The sequence below is a fragment of the Rhinolophus ferrumequinum genome, chromosome 20, assembly GCF_004115265.2.
Source record: "Rhinolophus ferrumequinum isolate MPI-CBG mRhiFer1 chromosome 20, mRhiFer1_v1.p, whole genome shotgun sequence".
Lineage (NCBI taxonomy): Eukaryota > Metazoa > Chordata > Mammalia > Chiroptera > Rhinolophidae > Rhinolophus > Rhinolophus ferrumequinum.
In genome coordinates this window covers 36,613,106-36,635,488 of record NC_046303.1, presented here as the reverse complement: position 1 = coordinate 36,635,488, position 22,383 = coordinate 36,613,106, and the positions used below count along the sequence as shown (strand labels likewise).

The window sequence follows — 22,383 nt, the reverse complement described above, 5'->3', positions numbered from 1 at the left end:
TGACAATAGTGTTAAAAGACATTAAAATGTCTTTTCATTTATGTAATAGTGATGACAGATTGTCCTTGATGTGTCAAAAATTTTAAATGGTGTTTTATGGTAATTTTCCAAATTTCTGTTATAAATTTAATAGGTCAATACATATATTTTTAAGTCTGGGGATCTCTTAGGTCTCATTGGCTTATTTACCCTTTACTCAGTACAAAAGTTAATATGTTGATTGGATAACAACAGTAGTAAATTTTGGAAGTAACTCATTTTGATTCTTTGTTTTTTCCTGTCAACAAACCTCAGAAATGGCTTTTTCTTTTCTATTCTCTTTCTTTCTTTTCTTTTCTTTTCTTTTTCTTTTTTTTCCCTGGGGGGGGGGGTTGTTGTTGGGGTCAAATAAAAAAGACATTTACTTTTAACTTTTCTTACAAATGTCTTCCCTCCAGGTCAACTTAACGTTTCTTTCTTTCTTCAAGTGCTTCTTTCTATTACCTGTCCATGAGGTCCTGCTTGTCCTCCATCACTCTTCCAACTGCCAGTGTGTCTTGGGCGCTCTCAGCTGTCCTGTGTTCTATTCCAATTTCCAGAGTGCCCTAGTGAATCAGAATGTCGGTAGTATTAAAGGGCCAGAGCTCACTGGCAGCTCACATCTTAATTTAATGAGGGTATCTAAGCACCCACCTCAACCTCACCTTAGGGGAAATGAGGGCTTGTTTTCTGGACTAGCTTGTTTTTAGCCAGGGGCCTTTCAAAGTCAGACAGATGGTGGACTTGAACATCTTCCTAGACATATTCTTTATCTTTCGTCGTAATGTAGAGAAGAGGAAGCTAAAGCAGGAAGTAGTTACAAACCTTGCACACAATTCAAACATGTTCTCAATAAACTCCCTATTCTGTTTACTTGGGCTAAACAGATATTTATGAACTAATTATGACTATAAGAACAGATATCAGATTCTGTGTCATGGTGACTCTGTTACAGGCATACCTCACAGGTATGGCAGGTTTGGTTCTAGACCACAACAATAAAGTGAAAATCACATTGAAGTGAATCACACAAATTTTATGGTTTCCCAGTGCATACAAAAGTTGTGTTTACACTATAACATAGTCTATTAAGTGTGTAGTAGCATATGTGTAAAACATGTACATACCTTAGTTATAAAATACTTACTTGCTAAAAAAATGCTAACCATTACCTGAGCCTTCAGCAAGTCATAATCTTTTTGCTCGTTGGGAGCCTTACCTCGATATTGATGGCTGCTGACTGATCAGGGTGGCGGTTGCTGAAGGTTGGGGTGGTTGTGGCAATTTCTTAAGATAAGACAACAGTGAAGTTTAACCCATTGATTGACCCTTGTTTTCAAGAATGATTTTTCTGTAGCATATGATGCTGTTTGATAACATTTTACCCACAGCAGAACTTCTTTCAATATTGGAGATGATGCTTTCAAAACCTGCCACTGCTACATCAACTAAGCTTGTGCAATATTCTCAATCCTTTGTTGTCATTTCAAAGATATTCACAGCATCTTCAAAAGGAGTGGATTTCATCTCAAGAAACCTTTTTATTTGCTCATCCATAAGAAGCAACTCATTCATTCAAGTTTTATCATGAGATTGCAGCAGCAATTCAGTCACATCATCAAGCTCCACTGCTAATTCTAGTTCTCTTGCTATTTTCCACCACGTCTGCAGTTACTTCCTCCACCAAAGCCTTAAATCTCTCAATGTTATGCATGAGAGTTGGAATCATCTTCTTCCGAATTGCTGTTAACGTTGATATCTTGGCCTCTTCCCGTGAATCACAAGTATTTTTAATGGCATCTGGAGTGATGAATACTTTCTAGAAAGTTTTCAGTTGATTTTGCCCAGACCCATCAGAGGAATCACTGTCTATGGCAGCTATAGCTTATGAAATGTGTTTCTGAAATAATAAGACTTGAAAGTCAGAATTAGTTCTTGATCCAGGGGCTGCAGAATGGATACATGTTAGTAGGCATGGAAACAACATTAATCTCATTGTACATCTTTATCGGAGCTCTTGGATAACCAGGTGCATTGTCAATGAGCAGTATTAGTTTGAAATGAATCATTTTTTTATTTTATTTTATTTTTTTTTTTCTGAGCACTAGGTCTCAACAGAGGGCTTAAAATGTTCAGTAAACCATGTTGTAAATGGATGGGCTGTCATTCAGGTTTTGTTCTTTTTATAACGCACAGACAGAGTAGATTGAGCATAATTGTTAAGGGCCCTAGATTTTCAGAATGGTAAAAGAGCATTGGCTTCAACTTCAAGTTATCAAATGTGTTAGCCACTAACAAGAGAGCCAGACTGTCCTTTGAAGCTTTGAAGCCAGGCATTGACTTCTCTCCGAGAGGAGAGAAAGGCATTTTCAAAATCCGAGAGGGCATCTTCATCCAATCTAAGGCTGTTTCATCTGCATTGAAAATCTATGTAGCCACCCTCATTAATCAGCTGGATTTTCTGGGTAACTTGCTGCAGTTTCTATGTCAGCACTTGCTGCTTCATCTTACATTTTTATGTTACCAAGACAGCTTCTTTCCTTAAACCTCATGAACCAACCTCTCCTTTTCTCCTTTGAAGAAACGCTTCAACCTTTTCTTCTGCAGCCTTCTCACCTCTCTCAGCCTTCATAGAAGTAATGAGAGTTAAGGCCTTGCTCTGGATTAGGCTTTGGCTTAGGGCAATGTTATTGCTGGTTTGATCTTCTATCCAGAACACTAAAACTTTCTTTATTTCAGCAATAGGTTGTTTTGCTTTCAAATCATTTGTGTATTCACTAGAGTAGCACTCTTAGTTTCCTTCCAGAACTTTTCCTTTGTATTCCCAACCTGGCTAACTTTGGCACAAGAGACCTAGCTTTAAGCTGATCTCAGCTTTGGACATGCTTTCCTCACCAAGCTAATCATTCCTAGCTTTTGATTTAAAATGAGAGACACGCAACTCTTCCTTTCATTTGACTGTTCAGAGGCCATTGTAGGGTTATTCATTGGCCTAAGTTCAATATGGTTGTGTCTCAGGGACTAGGGAGGACTGAGGAGAGGGAGAGAGATGGGAGAACAGTGAGTCTCTGAAGCAGTCAGAACACACACAACATTTATTGATTAAGTTCGCTGTCTTACATGTGTGTGGTTTGTGGCACCCCCAAACAATTACAATAGTAACATCAAAAATCACTGATCACAGGTCACCATAGCAAATATAATAATAATGAAAAAGTTTGAATTATTGTGAGAATTACCAAAATGTGACACAGAGACATGAAGTGAGCAAATGCTGTTGGGAAAATGGCGCCAACAGACTTGCTCAAGGCAGGGTTGTCACAAATCTTCATCTTGTATAAAATACAATACCTGTGAAGCACAACTAAAAATGAAGTGCAATAAAATGAAGTATTCCTGTGTAAGAAAATTCTTCTATAGCGTTTTTTTTTAATTTAATGGGAATTTAAGTTAATTTTTTAGAATAAAAATTAATAATGCCATATCTTAAAATTGCATTCATGTGAGCTCCAAACCATGATTTTAAAGCAAGGTTATAAAATATCCTTATTTAATTTTTAAAAATTAAACCTTAGAGTACTTTTCCCCCCGTAGGTTTTTGTTATCCAAACTAATTATCTGGTTTTAATAATAGACAGTGATAAATTATACCAGAAAGTGGCGCTTGAGAGGTGACTTAGTAATTCCTTAATTGTGTGGTACATGAAAACTGACTATAATTTTTCACTGTTACTCACATCATCACTCCCTGAAACAATACAATCTTTCCAAGTTGCACAGAAACTTGTCATTGCCCAGTCTAGGGACTGGTCTTACCCTCATTCATCTTACTGCTTTGCAGAATGTAATTATGTTGACCACAACCTCTTTGATGGACTTCTCTCCTCTCTTGGTTTCTATGACTTTGTACTCCCCTGAATTTCTCCCCAAATCTCTATTTGTGGCCTAGCCCAATTTCTTCTCATACCCAACTCTGGGCAACACTGAGGCTCTGTGCTCATCATGCAGATCTTTTCTCACTCTTGACCAAAGCTCAGCAACATCTGTGTTCCTATTTTGAAAGGGTTGTTGGGTGGTCCTTGATGTCACTCCAAATTGAATCATTGATATGGCTGATTGGCCATGGAGACTTTCCTGCTGAGTGCACCTGTGGTGGACTCCTCAATCTAAGACTCAAGGCAGATACTACTAGTTGGTTGGGGTTGACAAAGAACAACAAAATAAAAACTGTGTTCCCATTTTAGTATTTTCTGTGTATAAAAGATTCCCAAATTGCAATCTTATTTACAACTCTTATTCTTAGATGTATGTACCTCTATACTTTCAAATTTTAAATGCCAACATTTTATTATTTGTATTTGTCTTAAAAAAATATTCCTTTTATATCTCTATTAACAAGTTTTCCCCCTCTCATTTCCTAGGCCAATATCTTTGGTCTTTTCATGTTTCCTAAAAGTTATTCCCCAACTCTATTCTGTGATTAAGTCTTTTTACTCACTTTGAAATGTATCATGGGTTCTTGATTTTTACTGCCTCCTTCATAGTCCTAGCTCTTTATTTGGATTATAATAAGAGCCTTCTACCCTTGGTATTTTTCTAGTGTTTTTTCACCTTACCTATTCAGCTAAGAACATGAAACTTTAAGATCTTAAGATACTAATTTTGAAAGTTTTCTGTTTACTTCACCACGATAGAATGTTAGCAGAGGGAGCCCCTACTTTCGTTATGTCCGGAGTGATTTTATTTTATTTCCAATTCCCAATGATGGATTATACCAGGGAGAAAATGAGGACATGCAACTACAGGATTTGTTACCTAACACTGACTTTGCTCAAGGGTAGTGGAAAAATTTACAGGGCATTGCTATCCAGTAGCCCCTTTTCAGTGAACAAACAAATTAACCTTTTATATATAGGTAAGCGTCTTTCTCTTCATGACTGCATTCTTATCTACAGTACAATTTTTCTACTTTTTAGCCTCTATTAAAAGGGGCTCAATTGTGATTTTCTTCCCCAGGTGTGTTTTTTGTTTCTCTTGTCTTTTACATATCTTAGTTTCTCAATATATGCCTAATTGAAAAATGATAATCTTTCATCATTATGATTCCATATAAATGATATAAAATATCATTAATCTATGTATTCAATTTTAATATATCCTTCTTAATTGGAGTTGACTTAAAACATATGAAATAGTTATTTCTACAAGTGAAAAACTGTCTAATAGTGATACTTTTGTATTGTTCAACCTAATACATTTAGAAACAATAGTTTATCATGATAGATAATAGTTTGATTTACATTTTCCCAATGTATTTTTCCATTTAGTGATGCATTGTTCGTTGCTGGTTGCTTCTTCCAAATTTTTTAATTTCATTGTCACCTGGCTATCTGAAACATTTAAGGGCAGCTTACCTTGTTTCCTTAACTTTTGTCAACCATACTTTTAAATGTCAAGAGTAAAGTTTTGAGCAAATAGCAATAGAATTAACATGCAGTTTGACTTACTGTTATATGTAATTATAATTGTATACTCTCCTTTCAATGGACACTCAAATATTTGAGTTCCCAGATGTCACAGTCCTTGTGTTTCATCTATGAAGGGATAGTTATTTACCCTCAGGTGGTGACTCAAGCAGAACTATTCTAGCTAGCAAATGGCATAAAGAGACATCAGTTTTTTTTCTCCCAGAGTAACCTGTTTAGAGTAGATATCCACGTTCAGATAACTGACAAGTGACAGTACTTGAATCGAAACTTATGAGTCTTCTTTCAATTATTCTACTTAACCACCTTTAGTATCTGACTTATCTTTCATAAATAAGCAACATATATTTGTAACTCATGTCAAGCAGTGCACATTAATATTCGCTATATACTTTATGGTCTGGTTTTATTATCTGGAATCAAATGTTTTCTGAAAAAAAACATCAGTGTCATTTTGTCTTTGTAAGGCAGATAAAAAGGATTAAAATGATTAAATACCATTGATTGATTATTTACCAATTGCCATGTACTAGATGCTTTTACTCATATTCATGTAATCTTCACAACAACCCCATAAAGTAGACAGAAATTTTGCCCACAATTTACAGAAGAGGAAAGTAAACCATAGGGTGTTCACGTACCTTGCACACATTCAAACATCCTCTCAATAACCTCCCTAGCCTTTCTACCTACAGTAAAGAGAAGAGAAATTATTCCCTCTCTCTATCCATGGTCACAGGACCATTCTTTGCTCCTCTATGACATGACAGTTCCTCTGGAAATGGAGGATAACTTATGGTTTGGACAAAGTAAATTGAAAGGAGCACCCATACATCATACCTGTGATTCAGCAAAATGTCTGTACTGTCTTTATCTTTTCCTTCAGCTCATATTTATCGACACCTCTGGTATGCCAGATAATATCATAGACACTGGAAAAAATACAAATGTGAAAAACAGCAGGTTCTTAATTCTAGGAGTTTAGAGGTCAGTAGAGGCGATGAGATTGTCCATGAATCACCAAAGTGCAGGGAAAAATATAATAAATACCATGTGAATAATGTTTAGTGCTGTAGAAACACTGAGGTAGAAAAGGTGACTGGACTTCTTGGAAAGCTTAATGAAAGACTTCTTATTTGGGCATGGCCTTCGGGTAACAGAGTTGGGGAGTGGCTTTGTGAATGTTTCTTGGATTTATTTCTCTGAAATGGGTGAGGATGTGCATTAACAGAACTTGATTTCTGGTACCTGGAATACCAGATCCCACTTTGAACTTTCGCTTGTGCTCATGTACTGGAGCAACCAAAAACTCTAGATCACTTCCTGTGTTTTGATGTATCTAAACAATCAGTGTAAGAGAATCCTTGGTCTAAATAAATGGCTAACAACTTGGGTAGAACATTTCACTAAGAGCACATACATAAACTATTAAGTAGACATTATATACTTGGTTTAGCAGAGCAAACCAGAGTGAGTATAGTTACCAAATCTCTAGATATTTGAGGATTTATTAAAAAGAAAACTGGATTACTGTTCTTGCATTGCCTCTTTGCCAAAAACATTATTAAGCAGTGTTTGGTAATTATTTGTCAGGAAGAGTGCAGGCTAGGAATACTTTGTTATTTAATTCAAACATTTAACATATGTCTGCTATTTGTAAAAAAATGTGCCAGATTCTGTGTATGTATTCTTGTGAACCAAATATTTTATTTGCACATGAAAAACTCAGTTTTATAAGTGTAGCTTAAAGTCTCCATGATTATATTTAGTATGAGGGCTGGAGAGAAGAAATACTATAATAAAGACATAAGCAATGAACATTGAACACGTAAGATGTTGAAACAATTAAACCTGTCCGGAAGAATGAGCATTTAAGCTGGGTATAAAAATAAGTGATTTGTGTCTGGCAGTGGGGACAGGGGACGAAGGGCGGGACAGAGATGGGGATCAGGGGAGGTATGGAACAAATTCTGTAAGAATGAAGAATAAAGGGCAGAGGGCATATGTTACACAGTTGAGAAATGTGGCACTTCATGAAGAAAAGGGCAATAGTTTGGTTTGGCTAGACTATTGTTCTCAAACCATAGAATCTGCAGGTTTGTTAAATTGCAGATTCCTGGTCTCTAGCCCTAAAGGATCTGAATAAGTATCATTAAAGTGAGGTCCAATAATTTGCATTTTTGAGAAGCATTCTTCCAGTGTCTCTAGCGCTTTCACTTTAAGGAAGAATGGGCAGGCTTGTGGTGACGTAAACCCTTGTCTGTCTATTAGAATCATCTGGTGGGGAATTTTAAAAAGCTACCTCCTGGTTCTTATTTAATTAATGTGGAATGGAATTATATACCAGTGAAAACCTTTCCAGGTGATTCTAAGAGTAGTTTGGAGTAGAACTGCTGACAGAGGGTAGTGGGTGAGCAGTGGGATGAGTGGAAAAGAGGAAGAAAGGAAGTTGCAGCAAGTATGCGGAGGATTCAAAAGCCACACTCACAGGTTTGAATTTAACTTTTTGGTAGTAGAAAATTACTGTTCTTTTTTTGTTTGTTTGTTTTTGAGTGCCTATAATTTGTGTTTTAGAAAGTTACCTGTCAAGTACACAGGAATTAGAGATGGGAAATATTGGAGGCAGCCTGAGTATTTTTAAGAATTCTGCCATTGGCAAATGAGTGCTCTTTTGTCTTTTGAAGAGTAAATTGGTTCAACTTTTCTGGAAAGTAATTTACAATATGGATCATGAACTTAAAAATTTCATACTCTTTGACGAGGTTTTACATCTTCCAGGTACATATCATAAAGGAATAAAATTATTGACAAACATTTTAATGTAAAGATGGTTATTATGGGAATTAAAAGAGAGCTTTAAACAATGGAACAGATATATTAATTATGGAATACTATAACCCTGAAACCATTTTTGAAAACTATTTTAAATGCATGCTAAAACAGTTATTCTCTGAAATAAATAATATAATACATAAAATTATATATAGCATGTGATACCAATTTTATTTTAAAAAGAGATATAGAAAACAAAGTAGGGAGAAATCTAGCCAAATGTTAAAATTGATGATATTTGGTAGTGATATTTGTTTTGCATTTTCCAAATTTTCTGACATGTCTACTTTGTCATTCTGTTTAGAAAATAAATAACATTAAAAATCCGTAATGCAGTGGTAATGGTTTGGTGAAAGGTAATACATGTGTTGCTATTTGTGAGTCTGGGATAGTCTAGCTTAAGAGTCTGCTGATGACTAGAACTTGTAAAATGGCTGATCCTGGACCAGGCTGAACAAAGAGGAAAAACACTCAGGAATGTTTGGGCCTACTGACTGACAAGATATGAAGACATAGAGTTGGAAAATGGAGCAGTTATAAATGCATAGTACAGGAACCTCAGTCCAGAAAAACCTTGCATGAAGTGAGATCTTTTGTATATGACCAGCCTAAAGGATACTCCTGAAAGAAAGTTAAGTCTTTAAAGATTTTTGTCCCAGTGGACATTTAGAGTCTGAACTGAGGCAGTTATCACCAATGTAGACGTGACTTATTCTACTGTATGTGGGAGGTAAGATATCCAGGGATTTAAAGATGACTCTGGGCTGGAATATCAGCAACTAGGATGGCTGAGGTTTGTTGTTGTTGTTGTTTGTTTTTGTTTTAATACAGGTAGAGGAATAGAAGAAAAACAGTTTGTATTTATTATGTAAAAAGTAGTTGCCATAGAAATATCTAAGTATAAATGCAATTAGAGTCTGGAGATCTAGAGAAGTGTGGATTATGATGCAAATTTGATGGTTCTGTGCATTGAGGGAAGGGTTGAAACCATGGAAACCAATGTGTTTGATGAGTGGTCAAAGACTAGACCACTCCTTGAAACATGGGCAATAAAAAGAATGAAAGCACTCTGATAATAAATTGTAGAGGAGAAGGATTATAGGGTAATTACGCTACAGTGATCCTAGATTTTTCTCTATTAAAAACTAGCATGCTGCTTTTTTTATTATTAAATTTATTGGGATGACATTGGTTAATAAAATTATATAGGTTTCAAGTACCCATTTCTATAATACATCATCTATATATTGCATTGTGTGTTCACCCAGAGTCAGTTTTCCTTCTACTACCGTATATTTGACCTCCTTTTCCAACTTCTACAACTTCCCCTCCCCCCTTGCTCTCTGGTAACCACTAGCTCAACTTCACTAGCTATTAGTGAAATGCAAATCAAACCCATAAGGAGATGAGATACCACCTCACACCTGTTAGAATAGCTATCATCAAAGACAAGTAATAACAACTGTTGGAGAGGCTGTGGAGAAAAAGGAACTCTCATACACTGCTGGTGTTTTTTCATTTTCTATGTTTTTTAATTGCTGTTGTGTCCAGCCAGGAAGGTGGAGTCTGAAAATAGAATGCAATATTGCATGTTTTGAAAATGTTTTAACAGCTATGGAAGGCAGTCCGGAGTTTCCTCAAAAAATTAAGACTAGAATTACTATATGACCCAGCAAGCCCTCTCCTGGGTATCTACCCAAAAAAATGTGAAAACATTTATCCATAAAGATATATGTGCTCTGATGTTCATTGCAGCTTTATTTACAGTGGCTAAGACATGGAAACAACCAAAGTGTACTTCCATAGATGATTGGATAAAGAAGTGGTATATATACACAATGGAATACTACTCTGCCATAAGAAAACATGAAATAGTGCCATTTGCAACAACATGGATGGATCTTGAGATTATTATGCTAAGAGAAATAAGTCAGGCAGAAAAAGTTAAGAACAATGTGATTTCACTGATATGTGGTATATAAACTGAAAGCAAGAAAAGGAACAAGACAAAGAAACAAAAACTGATAGACAATATTTCAGTGGTTACCAGAGGGTAAGGGGGCAGGAAGGTGGTAGATGAGGGTAAAGGGGATCAAATATATCGTGATGGAAGGAGAACTGACTCTGGGTGGTGAACACACAATGTGATATATAGATGATATATTACAGAACTGTACACCTGAAACCTATGTAACTTTAACTTTGTAACTTTACTAACCATTGTCACCCCAATAAACTTTAATTAAAAAAAATATTAAGAATGTTCTACGTAATTTAGTGGTTACCAGAGGGTAAGGGGGTTGGGGGGTGGGAGATGAGGGTAAGGGAGATCAAATATATGGTGATGGAAGGAGAACTGACTCTGGGTGGTGAACACACAATGTAATTTATAGATGATGTGATACAGAATTGCACACCAGAAATCTATGTAATTTTACTAACAATTGTCACCCCAATAAATTTAAAAAATAATAATAATAAAAATAAATAAATAAATAAATAAAATAAAATAATAAAAATAATAAAAATAATGAGGAAAAAAAAGAATGTTCTATACAGAAGTTTTGGAGACTTCAAATAACACTAACCTCTGAATTATGTTTACTTTTCTTCTTTTATCAGATTTCTTTTCTGCTGCTTTGACAGATGAAAGAGCACTAAAGACATGACATATGTACTAGTGCACGTTATGTCAGGTGACATAAACACACCAAATCTTAATTTAATTTTTCATGACTTTAAAAATATTTGACAACAGCAAAGTTGCTTTCTACATACAAAGATAATTACCTTTGTAATTATTGCAGTACAAGTCCTTATAATCTATTATGATAAAACACACAGTCAGTAAGTTAATATCTATTTTAGTGCTTGCTTTTGGTTTAACTTTGATTAATGTGCTGTGTGGAATGGAGAAAATTAAACTAATAGAAGTTTAGAGTTGGAAGGGAATTTAGCACCAGTGACATAACACATTCCTTTTCCAGTTAAGGAAAACAAGGCACAAAGAGCCTAATTGATATCACTGCCCTCAAGTTTCTTACCTTATAGTAAGGTTGACAAAAACATATTTACATGAAATACTGAAATAGCACAATCATATTTCTTACTAGAGTATTTTTTAGGAAATATGATAGATGTTTCAGGAAGTAAAGCGGTAGCTAGAGCTATTCCAAAAAAACAGTCATAGGAATTTGAATTTTGTGACGCTCAATAGAGAACCCTTAAATGTTTTTGTACAGAGAAATAATGTGATGGGTACCACATTTAATGGTGTTAATAACTATTTAGGATGTTTGGGAAGACAAAAATCTTAGAGTCAGGAATGCCTATTAAACATTCTTGTATTCCATATGTATAATGAGGATTTAAGCCAGAATTTAAAACTTGAAAAAGTATTTCTTTTTAAAGTAAGAGTAATATTAATCTAAGTCTAAGTAACTATATTATTTTTATTTCCTGTAACCAGAGCAGCAATATGTAAAAACAACATACTAAAATATTTTTAAAGATTGTCTATGCCCTAAATATCTAAACAGATTTTCTTTAATTTATCCAACAAGCTTTTATTATCCTTCAACCTTTTCAGCCTACACTAAATTTAAAGCCCTTTTGCCCATTCCACTTCAGGACAATTCCCTATTTCTTCAGAATGTACACCCAGTAACATTAGCAGTTATGGATATTTTCAGAGTTGCATGAGATACTAAAAATCAGTGGGTTTTTTTTTTTGTTGTTTGTTTTATTAAATTTGTTGGGGTGACATTGGTTAATAAAATTATATAGGTTTCAAGAAAACAATTCTATAATGCCTCATCTGTATATAGCATTGTGTGTTCACCACCCAGAGTCAGTTCTCCTTCTGTCCCCCTATATTGGTCCCCCCTGTACCCTCTTCTACCACCCCCCCTTACACTCTGATAACCATTAAATTGTTGTCTGTGTCTATAAGTTTTTTCTGCTTATTTGTCTTGTTCAGTTATTGCTTTCAGTTTTATATCCCACATCCTATGTGGGTGAAATCATACGTTTCTTGACTTTTTCTGTCTGATTTGTTTCGCTTAACTTGAGATTATCCTGCTAAATATCATTGTTTTGATCATTGTGTAATCATAAGGCACAATCACATTTTTGTGAAGTGAGGTATAGATAATGAAAATATTCTAGGGTAACTACTTCCTTTGGGAGGACAAATTCCCAGGGTCTACAGTAACATCACAGAGCGGGAGTATAGGCATTCGGTCTTCCACCGTCCTTCAGCTGGCATCTGCTAGAGATGCATGAATGCCTTTCTGGCTCATGCCTCATCCGTCACTCTAGTTCCTAGTCTTTGTGGCAGGCTCCTCTCAGCTGTGTATGTGCCACAGTTGACTTCATGTAAAAGTCATTTTAATGTGGATACTTATTCCAGTAGAGATCCTGGGCAAAGTTATCTCGGACGCTCTGTGCCTTGTGTGCTGGAATATGGAAAAATAATAATTTTGTGTCTCTTTTAGCCTTGAAAAGTTCTAAGTGTCACATTTTGTAAGATATTGACTGAACTAACTAGATGATCTTAACTCCCAACCCAATGATCTACTCAGTAGAAATAATTATGATTCTATACGAATATTTTGTATTCTAATAAAATTTTTCAACTGGCTAAACCACTTCTGTTCAGTTGTGATGTACTCAGAAAAATCTAACTATTAATAATACTAGATGAATAAAAACATGATTATAAATGCATACTTCTCAAAATCACACAATAAATGTATGGGTCAAATATTAATATTGTTCGGACCACCTACTCAGAATTATCAATGTTTATTAGCCAAACAACTTGAGTATTTATTGTATTTGCTGTAGTGAAATTTGTTTATGATTATAATTTTTATTGTGGATATTTGGCTTTGAAAGAGCCCACATTTTGTGTTGTTGTTGTTATAGTTTAATAAGTAGTTATGGTTGTTGTTATGGTTTAATAAGTAGAGTAACTTTTTTATCATAAATAGAGCTGAAAGTGTACGATTAATTTCATACCTGGCAATTTTATAGAATCTTTTTACAAGATAAGGAAATAGCCTGGCCTAGTTACTGTTTGAAGAGCTCTAATCTTCTTCCTAAAATATTGCACCTATCTACCATGGACCCATATCGATGTCTATCTGTGTGTGTGTGTGTGTGTGTGTGTGTGTGTGTGTGTGTGTAACTTTTCAATAATGAGATAGCACCACAGTCTAAAGAAAAGATATGTTTAATCTTCGAGTCTTAACTAAAGGCCTTTTTTGTTTAGGATCAAGCAGGGTTGTGAACAGTGATTTTAATCAGTTTCCAGAGGTGGATGCCAATGGTGTGACTTGTGTTCAGTAACTCATCTTTAGTTGTTAGAAATTTGCCTCCAGTGATGTATTTGAGAACCAGATCAGTCTTACATTTTTTTAGGTCGATCTCTAACACATATACTTCATAAAAGGAGTTAAATTCTTCTGTATCATGTTTTTATTTTATTGGAATCTAAAGTGCCTAGTGCATATCTTTGCCTTTAACAAGCTTTTTCTTTGTGAATTAAAAAATAATCAATAGCTTTGTTGACTGAAGACAACTTTGCACTTTTAACCTATACTTTTACATAGCTGATTTTTAGAAAAAGAAAATCTTTTCAGGGAAAACTACAGAATAGTCATACTATGCAAAAGTTTTAAAAATGATTACCAGGTTGTGAATGCTATTGTCTCTTTACCTTACTAATTTGTTTTCAGTGGCAAAATTTTACTGTCATAGTTTATAGTTGAGACATTTGTATGCAATGAAATATAAAAGTGGGCAATGAAAGGAACAAAAAAACTTTGTGTCATGAAAAGCAAAATTAAAGAGGATATTTGCATTGGTAGGATGATGGTAAATTAAAATAAAATTCAACCATACTGTACAGGGAGCTAGATTAAATTTTGAATGCTCTGTGTTACGTGAGTAGAAAAGAATGATCCCTCTGAATATAATATCTGAGTGGAGAGAGTGCTGCTGAAGCAGTATTTTGGAAATGCCATCAGTGTGTCTGAAGCCAGCACCTATTTATCTTAAATTAATCTTTTTTTTTTTTTTTCTGAGTAGGCAGGTGGTAATCCTGTTGCTGGATGCCAGTGTCTTTTTATTCATGTCCCAGCTTCATGAGAGCTATAAAATATGAAGGATCTCCAGGTATAACTCTTCTGTAAGATTATGGGCTGCTTTTTAGATTTCTCAACTTTTTTAGGGGATTGAGAACCAGTAAATAATTGTGTTTAAATAAATCTTTGAGCATAATTAAGTCTATTTTTCCTTTCTGCCCTCATGAGGGTATAAACAAGGTATTCAAAATATAAGGCAGCATTTTTTTTTTCTCCTCCATTATTAAATTCTCTAGCCAAAGGAATTCCTGTAATTGAAATGGAAAAGACATTTTTAAGGTGTTAACCTCTCTGGGTGTCAGGACTCTATTGTCAGTGCCAGCTGTAGGGTGAAGGGCAGCATGGTGGCCCCAATGCAACTCCATGTGCCCATATGACACCACCTCGCAGGCTGAGCATTTGAGCTTGAACTTAAATACATTCTCTTTCCCTCTTCTAAAGGGTGGGCTGGAGAAGTGGTCTGATCGTTTAAAAGAATAAAAATAAATTTTTACAAAGTAAAACTTGTTTCCTAGGCTTTGTCAGCAAGTGCTATATTATCAATTTGCCAGGGGTAGAAGATCAGCTAGCAAGAAGAGAGTGAGGTCTCCTTGTCCCCAAAATGAACAATGTACCAGTGATTTAACCATCTTCTCCCTCCTGCTTCATACCTCCTGAATATATGTGCATACAAACGTAGTTGTCAGGAGAAAGACTTTAGACTTTGTGACTGCCAGCTTTGAGAGATACATAAAATTCATTAAATGTTGCGGTTTATATGTATATATACATTTAAAATGTTATTGCATTATTTTGTATTTTATACAGGGTCGATTTCTTCATGTTTTTAAATATAAATTTCCTTTAGCAATCTATGCTATCCACATTATTCTGTAGAAATTCAGCATAACAAAATATAACTTGGACAAAGGCTAGGTATGGAAATTACACTTACTGTGTTAAATACCAGAAAACCAATGCAGCTTTTCATGTCAAACTCTTTTCTTCTATACTGTAAATTTAAAATATTGTCAAGATATGTTATTATTAGTAGTATATATGTGTATGTATATATATATGTGTATATATATATACATATATATATATATATATATAAAACAAACGGTAAGATATATTCTCAGGGTATATTTTATATATAATAAACATACGTTTGTATATAATATATAATATATGATATATGTATATAGAGATATACAATCTGAAACTTACGGAAAAGCTCCCAGGGACCTCTGGCCAATCCATGGGTCCACAAGCCCCTACATCTCAGAGTCAGCAACTATGAGTCAAATTCTTTTCACACTTAGAATCTCTCTGACTTCCTCACCGGACTGTCCAGGATAATCTCCCTATTTTAAAGTCAATTGATAGTTGTTTCATCTTGTACTTTCCCTGCCTCAGCCCTGTTATCAGCTATTTCTCCAAAGAGCCCTAATTTCTTTTAGTTGAGAATGATATTTAGAAATTAGTATTTGGGCACTAGGCCCACCAGATGCTGTTGAGGTGAAACTGATCCTAGGTCCTCTCTCTCTCTCTCTCTCTCTCTCTCTCTCTCTCTCTCTCATTGATATTTCTATATTTATATATATTAAAAACCATCAGTTCGTGATAATACCTCCAATTCTAGTCCATCACCACAGGGTGTGTTCTAGTTTTCTCTCTTTTCACATTTCTAACTCCTTTCTTTAGTAGTAAGAGACCTGGCCCTGCTCTCCACGTAGATTATCTAGTCACCATGCTTGAGCTCCATCATTCCAGAAAAAGGAGCCTTCCACTTGGGCCGTTAGCACTGCCCCATCTAATGGCTTTTTGAAGGGAACGGAAGAAAGGGAAAGGGTAAAGAGATTATTAGTACCATTTTTTTTCCTGTTTAAAACACTTTCATTATAATTGCCTTTAAAACAAAAATAAACCTTTTATATTAGAATACTCTTAGGTTTACATAAAAATTATAATGATAGTATAGAGAGTTCTGGCATACCCCACATCCAGTTTACCTGTTGTTAACATCTTACATTAGTGTGGTACATTTGTCACAACTAATGAACCGATATTGATATATTTTTTATCAAATAAAACCTACACTTGATTACCGTTTCTAGTAACATTTTTAAAGGGGAGTAAAGGATTTTATCCATGTGTCTTTAATTTACCCTTTATGTTGACTGTAATTTCTCCCTCTGGACTCACTGTTATTCAAATAGAGGAACACGGAAATTACTGATGGGTTAGGAACTCCCTAGGAGATCATCCTCTTCATTTATGGATTTTCTGGGTTTTTTTTTATAGCAACCTAGGATCTATAACCCAGTATGCTTTGGGTTTTACTGGACAGATAATCTTATGAGATAAGGTCTGTAAAGTGCCTGGCACAGTGCCCAGGTCACTTTATTTATCAGGCACCAGAGGGACAGAATTAGGAGGTTGTAGGTTTCTCAGTGGCCTGCCAAAAAAAAAAAAAAAAAAAAAAAAAAGTTAAAGACCAAGAAATAAACTCATTCCCTGAAATTATGAAAGGAAAATGGCAAAATATACAGGAATAAATGTTTTATTAAATGTCTATGAAGCATAACATTATGTTAACTTCATGAATTGTTGAATTTAGTATTAATAAAAATGTCATTATATTTGAAGACAATCTGTAGGTTAGGTTTTCTACATAATGATTGCTGAGAAATTAGAATTTATCCTAATTAAATGCATGACTTATAGCCAATAATTTCAAAAGCCAAGTGATAATAGTTATTAATTATGCCGATTTTTTTCCCAGTTGAAATTATTTCAATGTGGACAGCAGAGAATTTTAATATACTTGTTAGAATACCTATAACAATCATTATAATTTCCCACTTAGGATATACTGAGTGATCAGCAAATACTTGTCTTACTCTCTATTTGAACAAATATTTTGTGCCAGGGGAATACTGAGTTGATAATGTAGAAAATACACTCTTTGGCAAATTCTAAGCTATTTGGTGACTTTAGTTCATTTTGAGATGATTCTATAGTGTAGGCGATAATGAGAAAAAACCTAGACTTGTGGTCAGAAACATTGGTTGATTTTCTGCTCTACCACTTAGTTTCTCCCAGTATGAGGATGCTGCACGGTCTCTCTCTCTCTCTCTCTCTCTCTCTCTCTCTCTCTAGTTTCAGGTGTACAAAACAATGTAATAGTTAAACATTTACACCCCTCTCAAAGTGATAACCTCCCTCCCCCAATCTACTACCCCTCTGACATTGTATATAGCTGTTACAGTTCCACTGACTCTATTCCTTATGCTGTACTCCACATCCTGTGAAATATATATATATATATATATATATATATATATATATATATATATATATATATTTACAGTTGACATTCATTATTATTCAGTTTCAGCTTCAGGTGTTAATATCCAAAAATTTATTAAAAACATTCAACTCAACACCAAAAAAAAGTCCAATTAAAAAATGGGCAGAGGACATAAGGAGACATTTTTCTAAAGAGGACATTCAGATGGCCAACAGACATATGAAAAGGTGCTCAACCTCACTAATCATTAGAGGAATGCAAATTAAAACCACAATGAGATGCCACTTCATTCCAGCGAATGGCTGTCATCAATAAATCAACAAATAATAAGTGCTGGCGAGGATGTGAAGAAAAGGGAACCCTTGTGCACTGTTGGTGGGATTGCAGACTGGTGCAGCCACTATGGAAAACAGTATGGAGGTATCTCAAAAAACTGGAAATGAAACTACCTTATGACCCAGCAATTCCACTCCTAAGTATCTATCCAGAGAAATCCAAAACACTAATTCGAAAACATTTATGCATGGTATCTCTTGACTGGCAATTACATCATCTGTAAAACGGAGAAACAAATTGGAATTGCCTTTGTATCTACATTGAAGTAATGCTTGTGAAATCATTTAGTAAATGGCCAGGTCTATCAAAATGTTAAACAAAATTACTGATCATGATTCTTATTGTTGGTACCACTGTATTTTTTTTTATTTAGATAGATGTCAGAAATAATGAAGTTGACATAATTAGAACATTTTAGGCTCTTCACATAGTTTTTAATGTCAATATTTAAAAAGAGAGGTTTTTTAAGTAAATAACAGCAGTGGATATTAGAGTACATGGCTGTATCTTCTCCGCTGCGCAATGAGACACCTATGAAAGTGCATCCCCACTGTCTTTCTCCTTGATTTATTCTCGGTTCCAATAAAGAGTGGGGTGCCTGAGGCATTTTGGAGCCAACACCCCATGACAGATCCCATCAACTTATCTAGAATGTCTCCTCCCTACTGATTTGTACCAGAGACACAAAAGTGTTTTGGCTGTACACTATCTCATAAGTTTTAAAAATTTATAAGGATAGAAAAAAATTTATTTAAAATTTCCTTCCTGAAAAATTACATGAGTTTCTAGGTAGAAAGTCATTATAAAAATCGCTATTTTTTAAAGATCATTCTCCAATAAGTTTAGCACAATTGTTCTGAAGACTAGAAGAAATTATGATTCTCCTGCTTAATTGACAGGCTGGCATTCATTGAAGATTTCTCAGAGTAGTTCACCCATATGTTTGGCAAGGTCAAGAAACTGATCAAAGTTTTACCCAGGATGTATAGTTTGTCCTGCTAAGCTTTTTAAAGGTAACTTTGGAAGCCCCTTTTAATATTTTTATATTTTTTTGTGCTTCGTATCATTTTAATTTGTAATGAAAGCTTCATCTCAAAAGTTGTTCTTTGGAAGGAAAAGGTAATAAATAAAGGATTATTATTATTATTATTATTATTATTATTATTATTATTATTATTTTGCCTCTTCTTTCTTTAGCCATACAGGCATGAGTTGAAATGAAGGGAACTTTTTTTTTTTAGTTACAAAATAATTTAAGAACTCTACGTGTGTATACAATTTATAATTGGTGACATCTTTTGCAGGATAGAGGTAATCCATACTTATATAATAATCCTGAAAACTATGTGTGAGAAATCAAATGTTTGAAAAACAGACAAAGTAACTTGTTTTTTATGCAGGGAGTCAGGCGTTGCATATTTAGAAAGCTAAGCATTGGAAGTATATTTCCCTGCTGGCCCTGCCCCCTCCTCCTAGGGTTCAGACATTCCAGTGGATGAGTGTGAACCTTTCCACCCACAAGGGGAATGGAATCCTGCCAGCTTCGTCCTGGGAACCAGAGATGTCAAACTGTAAAGCTCCCTCTCCCTGGACTCCTGCCTCTGGCTGATCCCTTCTTTCAGTAACCTAGACTGGTTGCCCACAGTGTCCTAGAGCATGGTTAAGACACAGGGGACTGTGGGGCAAAACTCCCACACTTGTGTACGTGGCTACTCCCCAGCTGCCAGTTGCTTTCTCTTCTCACTGCCACTCTCCTAGCCTGGAGTCGAGTTAGAACTGAGAAGGAAGAAAGAGTTTGGAGGGAAAGGGTAATTGTGCGGGTTAAGGGGACATCAGCCTTGGGTACTGATAGTGCATGAATTGTAATTTGAGGTGTCCTGGGGACATTTGCATAGGACTCCTCAGCATGGAAGGGAGAGGGAGGATAGAAATGACTGGATATACTGTGGTGAACATGGTCAGGAAGCATTTTGAGTTTTTGGCGTGTCTGAAGCAAATAATCGTCTATAAATGCCACAGCCACCTTAAAAAGGCTGACCTCCCTTCATTGGCCCAAACCTCCACAGTTTATGTAAATCATTCTTCATCAATTCTAGTGTGGAATTCTGAATTTGGCCTGTGAAAGGTGGCTTAAGGCATGGATTTATATTACACAAAAGTATCTACTATGTAAATGTCAAGAACCATCTTTGTGAGTTTACAAAAAAACTACAGTAAACCACAACCAGGAGGTAAAAATAACTCTTAGCCAAGCCAATCAGTAACAAGTCCAGGTCTTGTGGGTGTTTCTAAGTGTCCATAGTAATTCCAAAACTGCAATTCGTATTTGATGAAATATTAATTCAAATGAAAGAATTATTTAAAGGTCAGTTAAAAATATATCTATATGTGACTCTACCCAATATTTTTAGTTGTTTTTCTATTTGTTTTCAACCATCACAAATGGTGTTTAAAACCCCAACATTTTGAGCACAGATCTACTTGAAATTTTTATATGTGCCTCTTGTACATGCAGCACTTGGGGGTGAGGACAGTTTATCCCAAGGATAAGAAACTTGTCATCGCCCCATCTAGGGACTGGTCTTACCCTCATTCATCTTACTGCTTTGTTGCTAAAGGGTTGCATTTCCAAACTCAATGATGATTACTTAGTAGTAATTCTTATCTCTAAATGTCACATGCAAGCTTACTCCATACTTGCAGAAATTTAGAATTGCAGCCACATAACCAACCCTTACAAATAATTCTGAAGCAGAAATACCGAAGTCAAATATTCTTCCTGGAAAATGTTGGTTTCTTTTTCTTTTAAGCTTTTATTTCTAACTAATAATACTGTTATGATATATAAAAAAATCAAAGCAAAAAAATGAAACAAAACAAAAAGACTACAGTTCTTAAAGAAAACATCTACTTTTTGCCGGTTGAGAAAAATCAGTTATTATAACTTAACTCATGTATCATAATCCACTCTACTATATATGAGTATGCAGTATTTACATAACAGTTCTACTACTGATTTTAGTCTGCCATAATTTATACTATTTGTGCTTTATTTGAGGCTCTTTATATTATGGGAAGGAATGCTAGAACACCATTGGCTTTTGGAAACATTTTATTCTGTTATTGTAATGCAATCGCTTGCTAGAGGTGGAAATCCAAAATTTTTTCTATGGTATGGTGCTAGTATGAACCGTCATTGATTCATATCCAAATCAAGCTGCAAAACTATTTAGAAAGATTATGTGAGTATAGGACGAACTAATTTATCCATACTATTTTACCATAATGATATTCTAATTAGAGTTTTCAAGGCAATGTGACGGTGCAGAAAAGGTCTGGAAGACCTTTTTGAATCAGCCTCAGTTTTATGAAGAAGAATAAATTTTTTTTAAAGTGAAACAGAAGCAAACTTGATTTTTATAGGAACCAAAAAATAAAGGACACTAAACATTGATTAGATAGCCTCATGATAGTTTATCCTCACCTAGTCCTGATTTGTTTATGTAGTCATTTTCTTTGCTTAAAATTCATTAACATTATTGCCACCCCTGTTTATAGTTATCGCTCAATGCAGCCCACAGGCCAGCTGGTACTGAAAAAGAAGACCTCTTATCCTAAAATGTTTAATTACCTCTTTCAGCCTGAGAAAGGATGAGCAAGAAGATAGTGAGCTTTAGCATAAGAACAATTGAACAAAGTTCTATTTTTAGTCTGATGTATTTCCTCAATTGTAAAATTGATCCTCTTAATCAATGTTGTAGAGAGAAAAAGATCCCACACAGAAGCAGGGTACAAAATGATACAATTTAATAGGGCTTGACAGTAGGAACACAATTTTTCAATGACATAAATTTCAAGAATAGGTCTGTTTACAGTCACTTGGAAATACAAATAAGCAAACAATATAAATTCTTTTCCATTTTGGTTTAGTCACATCATTGGTTCTGTCCATTATATGGAGTAATCAAGAATCATCTAATCAATCACTTATTTGGTAGAAAGAATTTTTGAAGAGATGATAAGAATTATCTGTGTGAATCTGTTTATAAAAGGTCAAAAACATAAGGCATGTACACACTAAAGGAGGTATTAGTGTGCAAAGTACTGAGAGCGAAACTCTCCACAGCCATCTCCATCATTGGTTATTGCATAGTTACAGGCCAGCCTGGGCAGGGGTCTTTCCTGGGGATGTAAGAATATGAAGTCTGTGCACACTGGGGGTTCAGATATATACTAACATGTTTGGCAAATTCATTACCTCTGACTG

The 22,383-nt window shown here is 35.0% G+C and overlaps 1 protein-coding gene across 1 annotated transcript in view; it reads left to right on the top strand.

The window, feature by feature from the left end:
- ZNF804B (zinc finger protein 804B) overlaps positions 1 to 22,383 on the top strand; it is a 454,444-nt gene that overhangs the window by 33,627 nt on the left and 398,434 nt on the right. The window lies entirely within an intron of this gene.